The sequence below is a fragment of the Triticum urartu genome, chromosome 1A, assembly GCF_056163025.1.
Source record: "Triticum urartu cultivar PI428250 chromosome 1A, HENAU_Tu73, whole genome shotgun sequence".
In the NCBI taxonomy this organism is placed as follows: domain Eukaryota; kingdom Viridiplantae; phylum Streptophyta; class Magnoliopsida; order Poales; family Poaceae; genus Triticum; species Triticum urartu.
In genome coordinates this window covers 106852653-106877831 of record NC_141873.1, presented here as the reverse complement: position 1 = coordinate 106877831, position 25179 = coordinate 106852653, and positions in this window count along the sequence as shown.

The window sequence follows — 25179 nt, the reverse complement described above, 5'->3', positions numbered from 1 at the left end:
ATCCTTACCTTCATCCAGTTCCCAATCTTCAGAGTTGCGTTTAATTCTTTCCAATAAATCCCATTTGAATTCAATAGTCTTCATCATAAAAGAACCAGTACAAGAGGTATCGAGCATGGAGCGATTATTGATAGAAAGTCGAGTATAAAAATTTTGAATAATAATTTCTCTTGAGAGCTCATGATTGGGGTATGAATATACCATTGAATTAAGCCTCCCCCAAGCTTGAGCAATGCTTTCTCCTTCGTGAGACCAAAAATTATATATATAATTACAATCACGATGAACCAGATGCATATGATAAAACTTCTGATGAAATTCGAATTTCAATTGGTTGTTGTTCCATGATCCAATATCATCGCATAGCCTAAACCATGTCAATGCCTTTCCCTTCAAAGATAAAGGGAAGACCTTCTTCTTGATAACATCCTCGGGCATACCCGCAAGCTTAAATAATCCACAAATTTCATCCACATAGATTAGGTGCAAATCGGGATGTAATGTTCCATCTCCTGTAAAAGGATTAGCTAGCAGTTTTCTATCATACCCGAAGGAATTTCAAAGTAAACATTTTCAGTAGGTTCAGTAGGTTGAGGAGAAACTCTTTGCTCTACTGGTCGGGGTGAAGATACCCCGAACAAGCCCCTCAAAGGATTACTTTCCATAGTAACCAGTGACAGTAAATTTCAGCACACTATATAAATTTTTCCTTACCAAAGGCGCTTCACTCCCCGGCAACGGCGCCAAAAAAGAGTCTTGATGACCCACAAGTATAGGGGATCTATCATAGTCCTTTCGATAAGTAAGAGTGTCGAACCCAACGAGGAGCATAAGGAAATGACAAGCAGTTTTCAGTAACGTATTCTCTGCAAGCACTGAAATTATCGATAACAGATAGTTTTGTGATAAGGTAATTCGTAACGGATAACAAGAAACAAAAGTAAACAAGGTGCGGCGAGGTGGCCCAATCCTTTTTGTAGCAAAGGACAAGCCTGTACAAACTCTTATATAAAGGAAAGCACTCCCGAGGACACGTGGGAATTATCGTCAAGCTAGTTCTCATCAAGCTCATATGATTCGCGTTTGTTACTTTGATAATTTGATATGTGGGTGGACCGGTGCTTGGGTACTGCCCTAACTTGGACAAGCATCCCACTTATGATTAACCCCTCTTGCAAGCATCCGCAACTACAAAACAAGTATTAAGGTAAACCTAACCATAGCATGAAACATATGGATCCAAATCAGCCCCTTATGAAGCAACGCATAAACTAGGGTTTAAGCTTCTATCACTCTAGCAACCCATCATCTACTTATTACTTCACAATGCCTTCCCCTAGGCCCAAATAATGGTGAAGTGTCATGTAGTCAACGTTCACATAACACACTAGAGGAAAGACAACATACATCTCATCAAAATATCGAACAAATACCAAATTCACATGACTACCTATAGCAAGACTTCTCCCATCTCCTCAGGAACAAACGTAACTACTCACAAATCATATTAATGTTCATAATCAGAGGGGTATTAATATGCATAAAGGATCTGAACATATGATCTTCCACCAAATAGACCAACTAGCATCAACTACAAGGAGTAATCAACAGTACTAGCAACCCACAGGTACCAATCTGAGGTTTTGAGACAAAGATTGGATACAAGAGATGAGCTAGGGTTTGAGATGAGATGGTGCTGGTGAAGATGTTGATGGAGACTGACCCCCTCCCAATGAGAGGATCGATGGTGATGATTTCCCCCTCCCGGAGGGATAATTCCCCGGCAGAACAGCTTCGCCGGAGCCCTAGATTGGTTCCGCCTCGAGACAGTGGTGCTTCGTCCCAAAAGCTTCCTCCTGATTTTTTTCACGGCAAAAGATGTCATATAGCAAAAGATGGGCACCGAAGGCCTGCCAGGGGGCCCACGAGACAGGGGGCGTGCCCAGGGGGTAGTGCGCGCCCCCCACCCTCGTGGATGGTGGGTGGGCCCCCTCTGGTGCTTTCTTCACCCAATATTTTTATATATTCCAAAGCTGACTTTCATGGAGTTTCGGGACTTTTGGAGTTGTGCAACATAGGTCTCTAATATTTGCTCCTTTCCCAGCCCAGAATTCCAGCTGCTGGCATTCTCCCTCTTCATGTAAACCTTGTAAAATAAGAGAGAATAGACATAAGTATTGTGACATAATGTGTAATAACAGCCTATAATGCAATAAATATCGATATAAAATCCTGATGCAAAATGGACGTATCAGTGTTGCAATATGTTCATGATTTTCTTATTGTCTGTGTTGCGAGAGTGACAGAAACTTAAGCGCGGATAGGTGGGTTATGGCGTATGGGAGTAAAGAGGACTTGATACTTAATGCTATGGTTGGGTTTCACGGCCTTAATGATCTTTAGTAGTTGCGGATGCTTGCTAGAGTTCCAACCATAAGTGCATATGATCCAAGTAGAGAAAGTATGTTAGCTCATGCCTCTCCCCCATATATTACAAGAATGATTACCAGTACTTGTTATAGATTGCCTAGGGACAAATGACTTTCTTGTTGACAAAAGCTTTATTACCTTCCAATTTATTTGTAGTTTTATTCTTGCAAAGTAGTTCTAGCATCACACCTACAAAATATTTTCATACTTGTTTTCGGTAAAGCGAACGTCAAGTGTGCGTAGAGTTGTATCGGTGGCCGATATAACTTGAGGAAATATTTGTTCTGCCTTTAGCTCCTCGTTGGGTTCGACACTCTTATTTATTGAGAAGGCTACAAATGATCCCCTATACTTGTGGGTTATCAGTTACCTGTGCGATGTTTCCTAATAAACCAGGCGTACCATTGACCGAAAAAATCAAGTACACGTGTACATTTTCTGGAGACGGGATCTGCCAACTTTCTTTCTTCTTGCACACGAGTATTTTACGCATTTCGTCTACGTTGTGTGTTTCCCCCGCCCATGTTTCAAGTTTCGCAGCGAAATTTTCTTTAGGCGGGGGATTTCAGAATTTATTCCTCTAACCAAATCCCCACCCTCAGTATCCCTGTAACACCCTCGATGCGACTATATCTCCCATGTGTCGAGGCACGACTTAGAGGCATAATCGCATTGAAGGCATGTGTCGCAAGTTAGGCAATCTTCACAACATCCCATGTAATATAGATAATAAAGGGGAGATAACATAGTTGGCTTACACTCGCCACGTCAATCAAGTACATAAATAACATTACATGATCCAAACACTCATGGCCCGACTACGGTGCCAAAATAAAAGAGAACCCAACATGCGACACGGTCCCGATCACCCCCAACTGGGCACCACTACTGATCATCAGGAAAGGAAACATAGTAACGTTGAGAGTCTTCGTCGAACTCCCACTTGAGCTCGAGCGCGTCACCTGGAGCGGAATCATCAGGCCCTACATCTGGTGTAATAGTAATCTGTGAGCCACAGGGACTCAGCAATCTCGCACCCTCGCGATCAAGACTATTTAAGCTAATAGGTAAGGCAAGGTAAATATGTGGAGCTGCAGCAAGCGACTAGCAGATATGGTGGCTATCCTGTTCGCAAAACAGAGCGAGAAGAGGAGGCAAAGCGCGAGCGAGAAACTAGAGAACAACCTGCGCAAACATTACTCCAACACCGTGTCCACTTCCCGGACTCCGCCAAGAAGAGGCCATCACGGTAACACACTCAATTGATTCATTTTAATTAAGTTAAGGTTCAAGTTATCTACAACCGGACATTAACAAATTCCCATCTGCCCATAACCGCGGGCACGGCTTTCGAAAGTTCAAATCCCTGCAGGGGAGTCCCAACTTAGCCCATGACAAGCTCTCACGGTCAACGAAGGAATAGACCTCCTCCCAAGACGTTCCGATCAGACTCGGTATCTCGGTTCTTCAAGACACTTCGACAGGTTAAAACCAGACCAGCAACACCGCCCGAATGTGCCGACAAATCCCGATAGGAGCTGCACATATCTCTTTCTCAGGGCACACTCAGATTGTCTTAGGTACGGGTAGGCCAGCCCAGAGTTGCCCCTGGTGGCCACCGGCAGCTGACAGGTGGACCAACACTCAGAGGAGCACTGGCCCGAGGGGTTTAAAATAAGATGACCCTCGGGCTCCGGAAACCCAAGGGAAAAAGAGGCTAGGTGGCAAATGGTAAAACCAAGGTTGGGCATTGCTGGAAAAGCTTTAATCAAGGCGAACTATCAAGGGGTTCCCATTATAACCCAACCGCGTAAGGAACGCAAAATCCGGGAACATAACACCGATATGACGGAAACTAAGGCGGCAAGAGTGGAACAAAACACTAGGCGAGAGGCCGAGCCTTCCACCCTTTACCGAGTATATAGATGCATTAAGATAAACATGGCAATATAATGATATCCCAACAAGTAAAAAAATGTTCCAACAAGGAACGGCCTCCAATCTTCACCTGCAACTAGCAACGCTATAAGAGGGGGCTGAGCAAAGCGGTAACATAGCCAATCAATGGTTTGCTAGGACATGGTGGGTTAGAGGTTTGACATGGCAATATTGGGAGGCTTGAAAGAAAGTGGTAGGCATCGTATCATTGGCATAGCAAAAGAGCGAGCATCTAGCAAAGCAAAGATAGTAGTGATTTCGAGGGTATGATCATCTTGCCTGCAAAGTTGTCAGAGTTGACTGGATCCTCGAAAGCAAACTCAACGGGCTCCTCATTAGCGAACTCGTCTCCCGGCTCTACCCAAACAAGACAAACAAGCAACAAGGACACAAATCAACCACGTGCAAGGATCAAACAAAAAGATGCAAGGATGGTATGCTATGCGGGATGCATATGCAAGATGTGACAGGAAATGCAAGAACCTGGCCTCAACTTGGAAATCCAAGAATGCCACTGGAAAGATGAGATGAAATCTCTTGAAACCGATATAAAGAACGCCGGAATCAGAGCTACCGTTTGGAAATGGCAAGCGATTCAAATATGGCACCGGTTTGCGATTTACAGCAAGTAGCCATCTAAATGCAATGAGATGAACATGCTACAGCACCCAAACATGACAACAAAATACATGGCAGGGATGCATTCATGATGATTAACAAAAGTCTAGCACTGAGCTACAGCCAATTCATCCATTAACAGGTTCAAACAAGCATGGCAAAACGCATATGGCAAACAGATCTCAGACTTAGTGAAATTAACACTTGTCTGGAATTTCAGATCAGGTAGCACACTTCGGAGCAACAAAACTACATTCTACAGGACCTGAAAATGGCAAAGTAAAGCATGGCATGGAGCTACTCAAAGAGCTTAACAAGAGTCCCTTAGTGACCTTGAGCCAACAGGGATCAGAAAATACAATTGCAAGCATGTGAACCTAGCAAAAACATAATCAGTTTTCAGACTTAGTGAAAACTGGCACATGCTGAAACATAACTCAAGTAGGCATGTTTACGAGCTCGATGCACTCAATACGGAGCAAGTCCTGATCAACTAAGCATACATCTATCAAGAACACACAAAATGCAAGCTAGACATGGAAAGAACAATAGCATAGCATGCACGTATCAACTACAACATCAACGGCAAAATTGCAAACAAGTTGACAATCTGCCCGGATTCACAAAGTAGCAAAAGTAGAGCTCGATTGACTCAAGCTAGGATGCTCCATAATTGCAAACAAAGAAATGGATGGATATAGCACTACAATATTAACAAAACATCCTCACTGATCATCCTCAAAAGAGGCACGGATCACTAGGAAACAACATGAACATATGGCAATATGAGATAAACAGCTCAAGGACTTAGTGGAAATGCTAAGTCCCTGAAATCAGAATTACCAAGTACACCACTTTGCAAGCTTGTGCTAGTCACCACACACATCACAAAAATACATGGGTTGCACCTCTGGAAAGATGACAAAACCCTTAACAAAACATATGTAGAACTCATGGGCATATCATGCACCCAATAATCATGGCAAAAATGACAAAAAGCTAAATGGAGCAGCAGATCTGACAATTATCTCAAGTAGCCCTCTTTTAATAGCATTTCGGGCGTCAAGATGAACTCAAATGAAAATGATGCAATGGAATGAAATGATGTACTCTCTGAGATGAACATTTTGATATGCTATATGCATGAATCGGAGCTACCGATGCAAAGTTACGAGGCTATGAACATGAGCACATGGATCTGGGATTTTAGGGACTTAGAAGAAAAAAACAACCCCGAGATAAAAGTCAACGGTGCACGGAAGCTGAGGCGGTGGCGGATCTCACCGGAGCCGGCCGGGACTTCGTCGAAGAGGGGGCGGTCGGAGCCGGCGCGGCGTTTGGCGGCGACGGACGAGGGCGGCGGTGTGGCGGCGTCGAGTGGCGGGGCGGCGAGGCGGAGCAAGGCGGCGGCGCGGCGACCACGAAGAGGAGGCGGTGGCCGGCGCGGGCTCCGGCTCGCCGGCGAGGAGGAGCAAGGCGGCGGGGTCGGGCGCGGAGGAGTGGGGCGGCGCGGGGAGGCGCCTCTGGCCCGGGCGCGGCGCGAGCGGGCCGGCCACGGGCCCGGCGGGCTCGGCGGTGCGGGGATGCGGGGTGGCGGCGCGGCCAATGGGGCGGCGACACGTGGCAGCGGGCAGGTCGGGCGGACACGTCCGTCGGTGGAAATTGTGTCCGGCACGCGCGAGGTGTCGGATCTAGGGTTTCGGGAGGAAGAAGAAGAAGAAAACGGAGGGGGGGGTCTTTAAATAGGCATAGAGGGAGCTAGGAGAGTCCAAATGAGGTGCGGTTTTTGGCCATGCGATCGTGATCGAATGCTCTAGATGATAGAAGGGGTTTATGTGGGTTTTGGGCCAAATTGGAGGGGTGTTTGGCTGCAACACACACGAGGCCTTCTCGGTCCCTCGGTTAACCGTTGGAGTATCAAACGAAGTCCAAATGATACGAAACTTGACAGGAGGTCTACCGGTAGTAAACCAAGGCCGCTTGGCAAGTCTCGGTCCAATCCGGAAATTTTTAATCCCCACACACGAAAGAAAGGTAGAAATGACCACCGGAGGAGAACGAAGTGCCGGAATGCAAAACGGACAACGGGGAAAAAGCTCGAATGCATGAGACGAACACGTATGCAAATGCAATGCACATGATGACATGATATGAGATGCATGACAACGACAACAACACACGGAGACAAAAACCCGAACCCGAGAAAATAAAATAACTTAACGCCGGAAACGGCAAGAGTTGGAGTACAAATTGGGAAAGTTACATCCGGGGTGTTACAACACTCCACCACTACGAAAGGATCTCGTCCCGAGATCTAGGACTGAAAGAACGTCGGGTACTCAGAACGGAGGTGATCCTCGCGTTCCCAGGTAGCTTCACGATCGGAATGGTGTGACCACTTGACTTCGTGAAATTTGATATACTTATTGCGAGTCTTGCGTTCAGTCTCTTCAAGAATAGCAACTGGGTGCTCATGATAGGAGAGATCTTCTTGGAGCTCAATGTCCTCGAAGTTGACGGTGCGATCAGGTGTCTTGAAGCACTTTCGGAGCTGAGAGACATGGAAAACGTCATGAACATTTGCAAAGTTTGAAGGAAGCTCGAGTTGATAGGAGAGGTCGCCTCTCTTGCTGACAATCTTGAAAGGTCCCACGTATCTGGGGGCAAGCTTCCCTTTGATACCGAAGCGACGAGTACCTTTCATAGGAGAGACGCGGAGGTAAACATGATCTCCGATCTTGAAAGCCAAATCACGGTGCTTACTATCATAGTAGCTCTTCTGGTGGGATTGGGCTGCTTTGAGGTTATCTCGAATGACTTTGCACATTTCCTCTGCCTCTGTGATTAAGTCATTACCCAAAAGCTGACGTTCACCGGTTTCAGACCAGTTGAGAGGGGTACGGCACTTCCTGCCATACAGAATTTCAAATGGGACCTTGCCCGAACTTGCTTGAAAACTGTTGTTGTAGGATAATTCAGCATAAGGAAGACAATACTCCCACTTCATGCCGAAGGAGATCACACAAGCCCTGAGCATATCTTCAAGAATCTGGTTGACACGCTCGACTTGATCGCTAGTTTGAGGATGGAAAGCTGTGCTGAAGCGGATGTTCGTGCCCATGGCCTTCTGAAAAGAATCCAAACTTTGAGGTAAAGATGCTGCCACGGTGTGAAGAGATCACTTGTGGAATACCGTGCAGAGAGACAATTTGAGAGGTATAGAGTTCCGCCAATTGAGCTGTAGTGATCGACTCTTTGATAGGTAGAAAGTGAGCCACTTTGGTGAGTTTGTCGATGACAACGAATATAGCATCATTGCCACGCTTGGACTTTGGAAACCCAGTCACGAAGTCCATTTCAATGTGGTCAAACTTCCATTCTGGATGGCAAGAGGTTGGAGGAGACCAGCTGGCCTTTGGTGTTCTGCCTTCACTCTTCTGCAGACATCACATTCATTCACGAATTGAGCAATCTCGCGCTTCATTCGAGTCCACCAATAAGCCTGCTTAAGGTCCTGATACATCTTCGTGCTCCCAGGGTGGATGGAGAGGAGAGAATTGTGAGCCTCGTTCATGATCACTTTACAGAGGTCACCTTTGGGTACAACAATACGATCCTCGAAGAAGAGAGTGTCCTTGTCATCAAGGCGGTAGCACTTCTACTTGGGTTGACTCTTGGCAATCCCAATCTTCACCTTTTTCACCATAGCATCAAGAAGATGGGCTTGGCGAATCTGGTCTTCCAAGGTAGGAGAGACTTGAAGGTTGGCGAAGAAACCTTGAGGAACAACTTGCAGATTAAGTTTGCGGAAAGCTTCACAAAGCTCGGGTTGATAAGGCTTGAGAATAAGACTGTTGCAATAAGCCTTTCTGCTCAATGCGTCAGCAATCACATTGGCCTTGCCTGGAGTATACTCGATACTCGGATTATACTCTTGAATCATCTCGACCCATCGAGTTTGCCTGAGGTTGAGATTAGGCTGAGTGAAGATGTACTTGAGACTCTTGTGGTCAGTGAAAATGTCCACTTTTCTTCCCAATAGGAGATGTCTCCAAGTCAAAAGAGCATGCACAACTGCCGCCAACTCGAGATCATGAGTGGGGTAGTTCTTCTCATTAGGCTTCAACTGGCGAGAGGTATAAGCAACAACTTTCTTCTCTTGCATCAATACTGCGCCAAGCCCTTGAAGAGAGGCATCACAAAAGACCTCGTACGGTTTGGATTCATCAGGCGGAGTCAGAACTGGAGCAGTGATCAATTTCTCTTTCAAAGTGTTGAAAGCAATGTCACACTCCGGAGACCAAACGTACTTGACGTGCTTCTGGAGAAGATTTGAGAGAGGCTTCGCGATCTTAGAAAAGTTTTCAACGAATCTTCGGCAATAGCTTGCGAGACCAAGGAAGCTACGGAGTTGCTTCACGTTCTGAGGAGGTTCCCAATTCACAATTGCAGACACCTTCTCAGGATTCACGACAATGCCCTTGGCAGAGAGGATATGACCAAGATAAAGAACCTCATCGAGCCAAAATTCACACTTGGAGAACTTGGCGTAGAACTGATGTTCCCTGAGCTTATCAAGAACCAAACGCAAGTGCTTGGCATGATCTTCCTTATTCTTCGAGAAAACCAGAATGTCGTCGAGATAGACCAAAACGAAGTCATTGGTGTAGGCGTTGAAGATGAAGTTCATCATGCGAGAGAACGTCGGAGGAGCGTTGACGAGGCCAAAAGACATGACAATGTACTCATATGAACCATAGCTTGTCCTAAAAGCCGTCTTGGGAATATCTTGCTCATGGATTCGAATCCGATGATAACCCATACGGAGATCAAGCTTGGAGAATACTTGGGCACCTTTGAGTTGTTCGAACAGCTCGTTGATGTTGCGTAGTGGATATTTGTTCTTGATGGTCTTCTTGTTCAATGGACGGTAATCAACACAAAGCCGGTCCGTTCCATCCTTCTTCTTCACAAAAAGAACACCACAACCCCCGGAGAAGAACTGGGCCGGATGAGACCCATTTTCTCTTGAATATCGAGTTGCTTCTTCAGCTCCTTCAACTCTTCAGGTCCGATCTTGTAAGGACGTTTGCACACACGTTCCGTGCCGGGCTCAAGATCAATAACGAATTCAACTGGCCGGTGCGGGGGCATTCCTGGAAGCTCTTCTGGAAAGACGTCTTGATACTCGCAAACGACTGGAATTTGCGAGATGGCGTCGAGTTCACCCTTCTCATTGAGAGAAAACAGACGGATAGTATCATCACGAGCGGCAAAGACAATTACATCCTCAGACGAATGAGTCAATTGAATCTGCCTGGCTGCACAATCAAGCTGAGCCTTGTGCTTAGAAAGCCAATCCATTCCGAGAATAAGACCAATATCCGAGTTACCAAGAACCACCGGAGAAGAGATAAACTTGTAGTCGCCCAACGTGATAGTAACATCCGGAGCAATGGAGTTAGCATGCATGCGCCTACCGGGAGAGACAACTACTAATGGACTAGGCAAAATTTGCAAAGCCAAACCATGCTTAGATGAAAACGGTCTCGAGATGAAACAATGCGATGCACCCGTGTCAAAAAGAACTTTAGCTGGAATATCATTAACAGGAAGGTTACCCATGATGACATCTGATGAATCCTCTGCCTGAGCTGCATTCATCAAGTTGACCTTGGCATGCTTAGGGTTATGCTTGACCATAGCTGTACTTGCCGATCTGACAGGAGGAGGAGGAGGAGGAAGACGCCTCTGGTTGAGACACTTGTTGGCATAGTGACCCTTCTGTTGGCACTTGTTGCACGTGACCTCTGAAAGCGGACGGTGATACGGAGCACTCGATCTTGGAGCTTGAGACGAAGTCTTGTTCTGAAAGCCAGGGTTGGGTGGGTGGGAAGAACCACTGCCACCTTTGCTCTTCTGCTGATATGGCTGACGGAACGGAGGAGGAGGAAGCCAATACTTCTGCTGCTTGGCCATTTGAGTAGAGGAAGAAGGAGTAACATCTCTGACTCGCTTCTTGGAAGCATCACACCTCAACTGAGCAGCCTCTTGCTTCAATGCCATGTTGTAGAACTCATCGTACCTCAAGGGCTCAAAGAGAACAAGAGCGAGCTGGATTTCTTCTCTGAGACCACCCCTGAACTGGTATATCATGCTCTTCTCGTCAGGGACGTCCAGCTTGGCAAAGCGGGCGAGCTTCTGAAACAACTTGTTGTAGTCATAGACAGACAAAGAGCCTTGCTTCAGGTTGCGGAATTCCTCACGCTTGCTTTCAACCACACTCTGAGGAATATGATGAGCTCGGAAATCTTGACGGAATTCATCCCAAGTGATCACACGTCCACCTCTGGAATCCTTGTACTGCTGGAACCATTCTGCAGCTTGATCTTTGAGTTGGAAGGAAGCGAACTTGACGAAATCCTCAGGCCTGACGTTACTGCACTCAAAATGCTTGCACAGATCCACAAGCCAATCGTCAACATCGGTTGCCTCAACACAATTACTGAAAGTCTTTGGCCCATTAGCAAGGAACTGGTTGAGTGTAGCAAAGTGATTCTGATTGTTGCCTTGGTTCCCTTGGTTGCCTTGATTGCGCTCTTGAAGAATTTGCATGATCAACTGTGTGTTTGCATTGGTTGCAGCCATCACAGCTTGCCATGCCTCCGGAGGAGGTGGTGGTGGTGGCGGATCAGGATTCGGAGTCATGCGCGTTGGAGGAGCCATCCTGAAGAGGTTGACCACCATTAGCACATTGCCAGACAAATATTGAAGCTGAATCCAATGGAATGAAAATTGCAACATATAGTCTTCACATCCGAACAAAATGAACGAATGCATTCCTCTTGAAATGGTCACATATCCATAAATTGAGAAGCCACTTAGAATTAAGGTAGAGAAATAAATCAACAAGGTATGGATCAAGAACGAATAATCGGTAAGAAATCCCAATCTCAAACCAATATCCGTGGAAGAAGAACTAGAGCTACAAGAATTCCCACCTATGAAACTCCCGAACCTTTCCGGTTATGCAATCAGGTGTTGGGGATACAGGGGAAGCATAATATCTCACCCAAACTAGCAAATCCTACATCCAGCTGTATCCATCCTTCAACACATAACCAAGAAACCTTCGGAAACCATCTACCTCAACCTTCGAAAAGCATCCGTTATACAAGTTATGGCGATACTCCCGAACTCCAGCCCCAGTACTGGGTGGCATCGAGGTTATCTCACCAACGAACTGCATAAAAGAGATTTTCGATGTCGTCTTGCCTGCAAAGTTGTCAGAGTTGACTGGATCCTCGAAAGCAAACTCAACGGGCTCCTCATTAGCGAACTCGTCTCCCGGCTCTACCCAAACAAGACAAACAAGCAACAAGGACACAAATCAACCACGTGCAAGGATCAAACAAAAAGATGCAAGGATGGGATGCTATGCGGAATGCATATGCAAGATGTGACAGGAAATGCAAGAACCTGGCCTCAACTTGGAAATCCAAGCATGCCACTGGAAAGATGAGATGAAATCTCTTGAAACCGATATAAAGAACGCCGGAATCAGAGCTACGGTTTGGAAATGGCAAGCGATTCAAATATGGCACCGGTTTGCGATTTACAGCAAGTAGCCATCTAAATGCAATGAGATGAACGTGCTACAGCACCCAAACATGACAACAAAATACATGGTAGGGATGCATTCATGATGATTAACAAAAGTCTAGCACTGAGCTACAGCCAATTCATCCATTAACTGGTTCAAACAAGCATGGCAAAAATGCATATGGCAAACAGATCTCAGACTTAGTGAAATTAACACTTGTCTGGAATTTCAGATCAGGTAGCACACTTCGGAGCAACAAAACTACATTCTACAGGACCTGAAAATGGCAAAGTAAAGCATGGCATGGAGCTACTCAAAGAGCTTAACAAGAGTCCCTTAGTGACCTTGAGCCAACAGGGATCAGAAAATACAATTGCAAGCATGTGAACCTAGCAAAAACATAATCAGTTTTCAGACTTAGTGAAAACTGGCACATGCTGAAACATAACTCAAGTAGGCATGTTTACGAGCTCGATGCACTCAATACGGAGCAAGTCCTGATCAACTAAGCATACATCTATCAAGAACACACAAAATGCAAGCTAGACATGGAAAGAACAATAGCATAGCATGCACGTATCAACTACAACATCAACGGCAAAATTGCAAACAAGTTGACAATCTGCCCGGATTCACAAAGTAGCAAAAGTAGAGCTCGATTGACTCAAGCTAGGATGCTCCATAATTGCAAACAAAGAAATGGATGGATATAGCACTACAATATTAACAAAACATCCTCACTGATCATCCTCAAAAGAGGCACGGATCACTAGGAAACAACATGAACATATGGCAATATGAGATAAACAGCTCAAGGACTTAGTGGAAATGCTAAGTCCCTGAAATCAGAATTACCAAGTGCACCACTTTGCAAGATTGTGCTAGTCACCACACACATCACAAAAATACATGGGTTGCACCTCTGGAAAGATGACAAAACCCTTAACAAAACATATGTAGAACTCATGGGCATATCATGCACCCAATAATCATGGCAAAAATGACAAAAAGCTAAATGGAGCAGTAGATCTGACAATTATCTCAAGTAGCCCTCTTCTAACAGCATTTCGGGCATCAAGATGAACTCAAATGAAAATGATGCAATGGAATGGAATGATGTACTCTCTGAGATGAACATTTTGATATGCTATATGCATGAATCGGAGCTATGGGTGCAAAGTTATGAGGCTATGAACATGAGCACATGGATCTGGGATTTTAGGGACTTAGAAGAAAAAAACAACCCCGAGATAAAAGTCAACGGTGCACGGAAGCCGAGGCGGTGGCGGATCTCTCCGGAGCCGGCCGGGACTTCGCCGGAGAGGGGGCGGTCAGAGCCGGCGCGGCGTTTGGCGGCGACGGACGAGGGCGGTGGTGTGGCGGCGTCGAGTGGCGGGGCGGCGAGGCGGAGCAAGGCGGTGGCGCGGCGACCACGGCGAGGAGGCGGTGGCTGGCGCGGGCTCCGGCTCGCCGGCGAGGAGGAGCAAGGCGGCGGGGTCGGGCGCGGAGGAGTGGGGCGGCGCGGGGAGGCGCCTCTGTCCCGGGCGCGGCGCGAGCGGGCCGGCCACGGGCCCGGCGGGCTCGGCGGTGCGGGGATGTGGGGCGGCGGCGCGGCCAACGGGGCGGCGACACGTGGCAGCGGGCAGGTCGGGCGGACACGTCCGTCGGTGGAAATTGTGTCCGGCGCGCGCGAGGTGTCGGATCTAGGGTTTCGGGAGGAAGAAGAAGAAAACGGAGGGGGGTCTTTAAATAGGCATAGAGGGAGCTAGGAGAGTCCAAATGAGGTGCGGTTTTCGGCCAGGCGATCGTGATCGAACGCTCTAGATCATAGAAGGGGTTTAGGTGGGTTTTGGGCCAAATTGGAGGGGTGTTGGGCTGCAACACACACGAGGCCTTCTCGGTCCCTCGGTTAACCGTTGGAGTATCAAACGAAGTCCAAATGATACGAAACTTGACAGGCGGTCTACCGGTAGTAAACCAAGGCCGCTTGGCAAGTCTCGGTCCAATCCGGAAATGTTTAATCCCCACACACGAAAGAAAGGTAGAAATGACCACCGGAGGAGAACGAAGTGCCGGAATGCAAAACGGACAACGGGGAAAAAGCTCGAATGCATGAGACGAACACGTATGCAAATGCAATGCACATGATGACATGATATGAGATGCATGACAACGACAACAACACACGGAGACAAAAACCCGAACCCAAGAAAATAAAATAACTTAACGCCAGAAACGGCAAGAGTTGGAGTACAAATTGGGAAAGTTACATCCGGGTTGTTACAATCCCCCCCTCGCGCCTCCCCCTACCGGCATCTCAAACCGCCGCCACCGCAACCACGGCTTCAACCACATCTACGTTCTGCTCGGATCCAGTCAGGTAACCCACCGATCTCTATCACGGCCACGGCCTGATTGCTTAAATGGCACCTGCGAAACATCCTCATGCCTCCAACTCCCCACCGCCAGGAGCTGATGGTGGTCCGTGGCGCGATGGCCGCTGTGTGTGTTGACCTGGAGGAACACCTCGCCTCCACCACCGCCGTCGACATGGTGCAGGCTCTGGCCCAGATGAAGTCCCCCAGCGACTACCCCCCAGGACTTAACAGGTAAGATCTGCCAGCTAAATCTTACCAATACCACTTGCAACGGTTATGATTTGTACGGTTGATGTATTAAGCATGTTCATGCCTTGTTTATTTCAGTACTGCACACTGTGTAATGTTCAAATATTACCGTGTCCAGCACAATTTCACCAATACCAGCAACAAACTTACAATACATGACTCGGGATATCACTAGAGATGTCGCCCATTTTCTATTTTTAGTGGATGTTAACCCTATTGTACTTAACATGCCTGTCCATGTACTTACGCAAGGTCATAATGGACGATGCTTTTGTTTGCCATCGAGGTGATCTGCATCCCATGTCTTATAGTATTTCACATAATTTGTGCAATTGCAGTTTAAGTTCTACCATTTATTGGTTGCCTATAGGTACACATGTCAGTGGCACTGATCCATGCTTCGACCCGTAGGAACAGCTCGCCTCCATCGTCGCTGACTTTGGGCGGGCTCTGGCCAAGATGAAGTGCCCCAGCAACTACCTCTCAGGACTTACCAAGTATGTACTTACTAGTTCAATCTTACCAATACCAATTGAAATTAATGGCTATGTTCTGTACAGTCGATGTATTAAGCATGTTCTAGTAAACATGCCTAACACATTTTTGCTACTTTTCCTACCTTTTTATAGATATATGGGCCATTCTCTGCTCTGGCAGCACCTGCCTTGTGATGTTTAACTATGCCAATTGCATTTTTATCAGTACCAGTTCCAATGTCTATTAAGCCTGATGCAATTAACAGTTGAATCCATTTTTAAATAGTTGTATTTCAATGGCTACAAACTTACAAAGCATGAATTAGGATGTTGTTAAGCCTGTTGCAATTAACAGTTGTATCCATTTTTTAATCTGTCCATTTGCTACCATGCTACTCTCCGCAATGAAGATATACTAGAGATGCTGCCCATTTGCAATTTTTGGTGGATGCTAACCATGTTCTACTTAACATGCATGTCCGTGTACTTATGCAGGGTCATAACGGCCGATGCTATTGTTTGCCGTCGAGGTTAGCTGCATCCCATGTCTTACAGTATTTCACATCATTTGTGCAATTGCAGTTTAACTTCTACCATTTACTGGTTGCCTGTAGGTACACATGTTAGTGGCACTGATCTACGCTTCGACCCGGAGGAACAGCTTGCCTCCGCCGCCGCTGACTTTGGGCGGGCTCTGTCCAAGATGAAGTGCCCCAGCAACTATCTCTCAGGACTTACCAAGTATGTACTCACCAGTTCAATCTTACCAATACCAGTTGCAATTAATGGATGTACGGTCGATGTATTAAGCATGTTGTAGTAAACATGCCTAACACGTTTTAGCTATTTTTCCTACCTTTTTATAGACAACTGGGCCATTATCTGCTCTGGCAGCACCTGCCATGTGATGTTTAACTCTGCCAATTGCATTTTTATCAGTACCAATTTCAATGTCCATTAAGCATGTTGAAATTAATAGTTGTATCCATTTTTAAAGAGCTATATTTCAATGGCTACAAACTTACAAAACATGAATTGGGATGTTGTTAAGCCTGTTGCAATTAACAACTGTATCCATTTTTAATCCGTCCCTTTGCTATCGTGCTACTCTTTCAAAATGAAGATATCACTACAGATGCTGCCGTTTTATTACCATTTTCTATTTTTGGTGGATGTTAACCCTGTTGTAGTTAACGTTGGCTTTCCATGTACTTACATAGGGCTACAATGGGCGATGTTGTTGTTTTCCGTTGAGGTTAGCTGCATCCCATGTCTTATACACCATCTATTCCTAAATATAAGTATTTTTAGAGATTCCAATATAGACTACATAAGGAGCAAAATGAGTGAATCTAGATTCTAATCTAAACTATATTTGTAATTCTATATACATCTGTATGTAGTTCATATTGAAATCTCAAAAAAAAAACTTGTACTTAGGAACATAGGTAGTTGTATTTTACATCATTTGTGCATTCTCAGTTTAGCTTCTAACATTTACTGGTTGCTTGTAGGTACATATATGAGCGGTACTGATCCATGCTTCGATCCCTTTTGCGTATGAGGCAATGAGATATTCACGAATAAGCGTCAAGTGAGGAAACTAAGAAAGATTGTTAGGCGAAAGAAATAGGTGATTGTAATTAAGCTCTTAATTTACGCTTTATCGAAGACAATAGTGAACTTTAGGATGGTAAGTAATGTGTTGCCTTTTCCCCCTGCCCACAACAAGTTACTCTATTAGACCTCAGTATCTGATATTTTTCTCTTTTCAGTGGTTTCCGAAGCTATTTACTGATGATTACCTTGCAAACTACATGGCCAGAGTGGAGGCAGCTAAGGTTAAAGTATATAATTCATGCTACCATAATAATTCTCTAGAAGTCTTCCTGAAGGCGGTGAAGGATGGGCGGGCAATCGTCACAAGGGTTGGACAAAAGTGGTTCGTGCCTATGGAATGCATGAAGGCACACTATGAGCATTCCACTTCTTCAACACTGTTGACAGTCAAAATGATTTACACTTGTCTCTTCACATTTACCGCCTTTAAATATTGTGGTTCATCATAGTTAATTGCTGCCTAATCATGTAATTACTGAACATATTGTACTGCAATTTTATTTATGGATTTGTTATTGAACCATTGTGCTGAGAATTTGAATTGCATGTTTCCTATTTGAAATTTTCCAATTCGAATAATAAATTACAGGCAAAAATAAAAAGAGAACAGACAGTCATGGAACTTTGCAAACGATTCTGGCAATAAAAGCACTTGTGATGGATAGCCCAATGCCACATAGTTTTCTACATCTGTGTGATGTAGTTAATGAAAGCAAACAGTTAACCAAGGCAGAGCGTGTGTGATAGTTACACCTTTCACACATGAGCGTACACATAAAACTGTGTGGGATGTACATACGAACAGAAACATTTTCCCTGGATTAATTGTGTGGGGTGTACATAAGAACGGAAACGTATTCCTTGGATTGACTGTGTGTTATATACATATGAACGGATATGTTTTCCTGGGATTCACCGTGTGAGATGTACATACCTACAGAAAAAAATTTCTCAGATTACCATGTGGGATGTACATACCTACGGAAATGATTGGGTTTCGATGCCTCGCCCAATCGCACACGGCCCCAGCCTGTGTCCCAGGAGGGCCTATCCCCGGCGATTTCTGGGTCGTGTGGGAAGGACCCCCCCTATCGCCCACACTCACTTGGCGACGGTTCCAAATGCCGTCGTGGAAAGGGGTTAAAACCGTTTGTATAGCACCGACGCATACCAGTGGCGAGGTAACGATGTGTATTGGAAGTGATTCCAATGTTGATAAGATCACCATCGCACACTCACTTTACCTTCGGGATTAGTGTTGAACCTAAAATAAATGTTATTTGGTGTTTGCGTTGAGCATGAATATGATTAGATCATGTTTATTGTAATACGGTTATTCATTTAAGTCAGAGAATAATTGTTGTTCTGTTTAAATGAATAAAACCTTCTATGGTCATTCACTCAATGGTTTATTGAATCTCGATCATAGTGATACACATATTCATAATATTGATGCCAAAAGATGCAAAGTTGATAATGATAGTGCAACATATTTGTGGCACTGCCGTTTAGGTCGTATTGGTGTAAAGCGCATGAAGAAACTCCATGTAGATGGGCTTTTGGAATCACTTGATACTTGCGAACCATGCCTCATGGGCAAGATGACTAAATCTTCGTTCTCCGGAACAATGGAGCGAGCCAATGACTTATTGGAAATAATACATACCGATGTATGCGGTCCAATGAATGTTGAGGCACGCGGCAGGTATCATTATTTTCTGACCTTCACAGATAATTTGAGCAGATATGGGTATATCTACTTAATGAAACACGAGTCTGAAACATTTGAAAAGTTCAAAGAATTTCAGAGTGAAGTGGAGAATCATCATAACAAGAAAATAAAGTTTCTACGATCTGATCGCGGTTGCGAATATTTGACTTGCGAGTTTGGCCTTCATTTAAAGGGACAATTGCGATTTTGCCCCCGGTTGGAACCTACCCATGGGGTTTGCCCTTACTTTTCGACTCTGCTCAGTTTTGCCCTTAGATTTGCCCCCGAGGTCGCCCGAATGCCCTTTGACCGTTTGACCAATACTTTGAAAAATCAAAAGAAATTCATATGAACTTGGAAAAATGCAAATAATATATCAAAATGTTCAGATAAACATTAACTTTATGTGCGTGTCATTTGCATTCAAGACAAAAGCACCGTTTAAACTACCCGAGGTTATTAATGTTATCAACATTATAAAAATAAAAAAGTATAAAAAAACTTTTTTCACGAATAAAAATTACATTAAAATGTAGGTGATGTTTTCTGAACATCCTAATATCTTATTTGCATTTTTCGGAGTTCATATTAACTGGTTATGAAAGTTCAAACGACTTTGACCATTATTTTGAAACTTTATAACAAGTTGATATGAACACAGAAAAATTAAAATAAGATATCAGGATGTTCAGAAAACATCACCTACATTTGCATGTAATTTTTATTCATGAAAAAAGTATTTTTAGACATTTTTATTTTTAATAATGTTAATAACACTAATAACCTCGGTAGTTTAACCGGTGCTTTTGCCCTGGATGCAAATGATATGCACATAAAGGTAATGTTTATCAGAACATTTTGATATCTTATTTGCATGTTTTCGAGTTCATATGAATTTGTTATGAATTTTCAAAGTATTGGTCAAACGGTCAAAGGGCATACGGGCAACCTCGGAGGCAAATCTTAGGGCAAAACTGAGCAGAGTCAAAAAGTAAGGACAATCCCCGTGGGTAGGTTCCAACTAGGGGCAAAAATGCATTTGTCCCTCATTTAAAACAATGTGGAATAGTTTCACAACTCACGCCACTTGGAACACCACATCATAATGGTGTGTCTGAACGTCGTAACCGTACTTTATTAGATATGGTGCGATCTATGATGTCTCTTACCGATTTACCTGTTGGGGAACGTAGTAATAATTCAAAATTTTCCTACGTGTCACCAAGATCAATCTAGGAGATACTAGCAACGAGATAGAGGGAGTGCATCTTCATACCCTTGAAGATTGCTAAGCGGAAGCGTTAAAAGAACGCGGTTGATGGAGTCGTACTCACGGCGATTCCAATCGCGGAAGATCCGATCCAAGCGCTGAACAGACGGCGCCGCCGTGCTCAACACATGTACAGCCCGGGGACGTCTCCTCCTTCTTGATCTAGCAAGGGGAGAGGAGAAGTTGAGGAAGATCTCCAGCATCACGACGGCGTGGTAGTGGAGCTTGCGGTTCTCCGACAGGGCTTCACTAAGCACTACGGAGGAGGAGGAGGTGTTGGAGGGTGGAGGGCTGCGCCAGGGGAAGGGGTGCGGCTGCCCTCCCACCTGTTGGGGAACGTAGTAATTTCAAAAAAATTCCTACGCACATGCAAGATCATGGTGATGCATAGCAACGAGAGGGGAGACTGTTGTCTACGTACCCTCGCAGACCGGAAGTGGAAGCGTTATAACAACGCGGTTGATGTAGTCATACGTCTTCACGGCCCGACCGATCAAGCACCGAAACTACGGCACCTCCGAGTTTTAGCACACGTTCAGCTCGATGACAATCCCCGGACTCCGATCCAGCAAAGTGTCGGGGAAGAGTTCCGTCAGCAGGACGGCATGGTGACGATATTGATGTTCTACCGTCGCAGGGCTTCGCCTAAGCACCGCTACAATATTATCGAGGAGTATGGTGGAAGGGGGCACCGCACACGGCTAAGAAAACGATCACGAGGATCAACTTGTGTGTCTAGGGGTGCCCCCTGCCCCCGTATATAAGGAGCAAGGGGAGGAGGCCGGCCGGCCCTAGGGCGCGCCAAGGAGGAGGAGTGCTCCTCCTAGTAGGGGTAGGACTCCCCTCTTTCCTACTCCTACTAGGAGGGGAAAGGAAGGGGGAGAGGGAGAAGGAAAGGGGGGCGTCGCCCCCCCTCTCCTAGTCCAATTCGGACCAGAGGGGGAGGGGCGCGCGGCCCACCCTGGCCGCCCCTCTCTCTCCACTAGGGCCCATAAGGCCCATTACTTCTCCCGGGGGGGTTCCGGTAACCCTCCGGCACTCTGATTTTCTCCGAAATCACCCGGAACACTTCCGGTGTTCGAATATAGCCGTCCAATATATCAATCTTTATGTATCGACCATTTCGAGACTCCTCGTCATGTCCCCGATCTCATCCGGGACTCCAAACTCCTTTGGTACATCAAAACTCATAAACTCATAATATAAATGTCATCGAAACCTTAAGCGTGCGGACCCTACGGGTTCGAGAACAATGTAGACATGACCGAGACACGTCTCCGGTCAATAACCAATAGCGGAACCTGGATGTTCATATTGGCTCCCACATATTCTACGAAGATCTTTATCGGTCAGACCGCATAACAACATACGTTGTTCCCTTTGTCATCGGTATGTTACTTGCCCGAGATTCGATCGTCGGTATCTCAATACCTAGTTCAATCTCGTTACTGGCAAGTCTCTTTACTCGTTTCGTAATACATCATCTCGCAACTAACTCATTAGTTGCAATGCTTGCAAGGCTTATGTGATGTGCATTACCGAGAGGGCCCAGAGATACCCCTCCGACAATCAGAGTGACAAATCCTAATCTCGAAATACGCCAACCCAACATGTACCTTTGGAGACGCCTGTAGAGCTCCTTTATAATCACCCAGTTACGTTGTGACGTTTGGTAGCACACAAAGTGTTCCTCCGGCAAACGGGAGTTGCATAATCTCATAGTCATAGGAACATGTATAAGTCATGAAGAAAGCAATAGCAACATACTAAACGATCGGGTGCTAAGCTAATGGAATGGGTCATGTCAATCACATCATTCTCCTAATGATGTGATCCCGTTAATCAAATGACAACACATGTCTATGGTTAGGAAACATAACCATCTTTGATCAACGAGCTAGTCAAGTAGAGGCATACTAGTGACACTCTGTTTGTCTATGTATTCACACATGTATTATGTTTCCGGTTAATACAATTCTAGCATGAATAATAAACATTTATCATGATATAAGGAAATAAATAATAACTTTATTATTGCATATAGGGCATATTTCCTTTAGTCTCCCACTTGCACTAGAGTCAATAATCTAGTTCACATCGCCATGTGATCTAACATCAATAGTTCACATCTTTATGTGGTTAACACCCATAGTTCACATCGATATGTGACCAACACCCAAAGGGTTTACTAGAGTCAGTAATCTAGTTCACATCGCTATGTGATTAATACCCAAAGAGTACTAAGGTGTGATCATGTTTTGTTTGTGAGAGAAGTTTAGTCAACGGGTCTGTCACATACAGATCCGTAAGTATTTTGCGAATTCTAAGTCTACAATGCTCTACATGGAGCTACTCTAGCTAATTGCTCCCACTTTCAATATGTATCCAGATTGATATTTTGAGTCATCTGAATTAGTGTCAAAACTTGCATCGACGTAACACTTTACGACGAACCTTTTGTCACCTCCATAATCGAGAAACATATCCTTATTCCACTAAGGATAATTTTGACCAATGTCCAGTGATCTACTCCTAGATCACTATTGTACTCCCTTGCTAAACTCAGGGCAGGGTATACAATAGGTCTGGTACACGGCATGGCATACTTTATAGAACCTATGGCTGAGGCATAGGGAATGCCTTTCATTCTCTCTCTATCTTCTGCCGTGGTCAAGTTTTGAGTCTTACTCAACTTCACACCTTTATAACACAGGCAAGAACTCCTTTGACTGTTCCATTTTGAACTACTTCAAAATCTTGTCAAGGTATGTACTCATTGAAAAACTTATCAAGCATCTTGATCTATCTCTATAGATCTTGATGCTCAATATGTAAGCAGCTTCGCCGAGGTCTTTCTTTGAAAAACTTCTTTCAAACACTCCTTTATGCTTTGCCGAATAATTCTACATTATTTCCGATCAATAATATGTCATTCACATATACTTGTCAGAAATGTTGTAGTGCTCCCACTCACTTTCTTGTAAATACAGGCTTCACCACAAGTCTGTATAAAACTATATACTTTGATCATTTCATCAAAGCGCATATTCCAACTCCGAGATGCTTGCACCAGTCCACAGATGGATCGCTGGAGCTTGCATATTTTGGTAACACTTTTAGGATTGACAAAACCTTCTGGTTGCATCATATACAACTCTTGTTTAAGAAATCCATTAAGGAATGCAGCTTTGTTTATCCATTTGCCAGATTTCATAAAATGCGGCAATTGCTAACATGATTCAGACAGACTTAAGCATAGATACGAGTGAGAAACTCTCATCGTAGTCAACATCTTGAACTTGTCGAAAACCTTTTTGCGACAATTCTAGCTTTGTAGATAGTAACACTACTATCAGCGTTCGTCTTCCTCTTGAAGATCCATTTATTTTCAATTGCTTGCCGATCATCGGGCAAGTCAACCAAAGTCCATACTTTGTTTTCATACATGGATCCCATCTCAGATTTCATGGCTTCAAGCCATTTTGCGGAATCTGGGCTCACCATCGCTTCTTCATAGTTCGTAGGTTCATCATGATCTAGTAGCATGATTTTCAGGACAGGATTACCGTACCGCTCTGGTGCGGATCTCACTCTGGTTTACCTACGAGGTTCGGTAGTAACTTGATCTGAAGTTACATGATCATCATCATTAGCTTCCTCACTAATTGGTATAGTAGTCATAAGAACAGATTTATGTGATGAACTACTTTCCAATAAAGGAGCAGGTACAGTTACCTCAACAAGTTCTACTTTCCTCCCACTCACTTCTTTCGAGAGAAACTCCTTCTCTAGAAATGATCCATTCTTAGCAACGAATGTCTTGCCTTCGGATCTGTGATAGAAGGTGTACCCAACAGTCTCCTTTGGGTATCCTATGAAGACATATTTCTCCGATCTGGGTTTGAGCTTATCAGGATGAAACTTTTTCATATAAGCATCACAACCCCAAACTTTAAGAAACGACAACTTTGGTTTCTTGCCAAACCATAGTTCAGATTGTGTCGTCTCAACGGACTTAGATGGTGCCCCTTTTTAACGTGAATGCAGCTGTCTTTAATGCATAACCCCAAAAACGATAGTGGTAAATCGGTAAGAAACATCATAGATTGCACTATATCCAATAAAGTACGGTTATGACGTTCGGACACATCATTATGCTATGGTGTTCCAGGTGGCGTGAGTAGTGAAACTATTTCACATTGTTTTAACTGAAGGCCAAACTCGTAACTCACATATTTTACCTCTGCGATCATATCGTAGAAACTTTTATTTTCTTGTTACGATGATTCTCCACTTCACTCTGAAATTCTTTGAACTTTTCAAATATTTCAGACTTGTGTTTCATTAAGTAGATATACTCATATCTGCTCAAATCATCTGTGAAGATCAAAAAATAACGATACTTGCCGTGAGCCTTAACACTCATCGGACCGCATACATCAGTATGTATTATTTCCAATAAGTCAGTTGCTCGCTCCATTGTTTCGGAGAACGGAGTCTTAGTCATCTTGCCCATGAGGCATGGTTCGCAAGCATCAAGTGATTCATAATCAAGTGATTCCAAAAGTCCATCAGCATGGAGTTTCTTCATGCGTTTAACACCAATATGACCTAAATGGCAGTGCCACAAATAAGTTGCACTATCATTATTAACTTTGCATCTTTTGGCTTCAATATTATGAATATGTGTATCACTACGATTGAGATCCAATGAACCATTTTCATTGGGTGTGTAACCGTATAAGGTTTTATTCATGTAAACAGAACAACAATTGTTCTCCAACTTAAATGAATAACCGTATTGCAATAAACATGATCATATCATATTCATGCTCAACGCAAACACCAAATAACACTTATTTAGGTTCAACACTAATCCCGAAAGT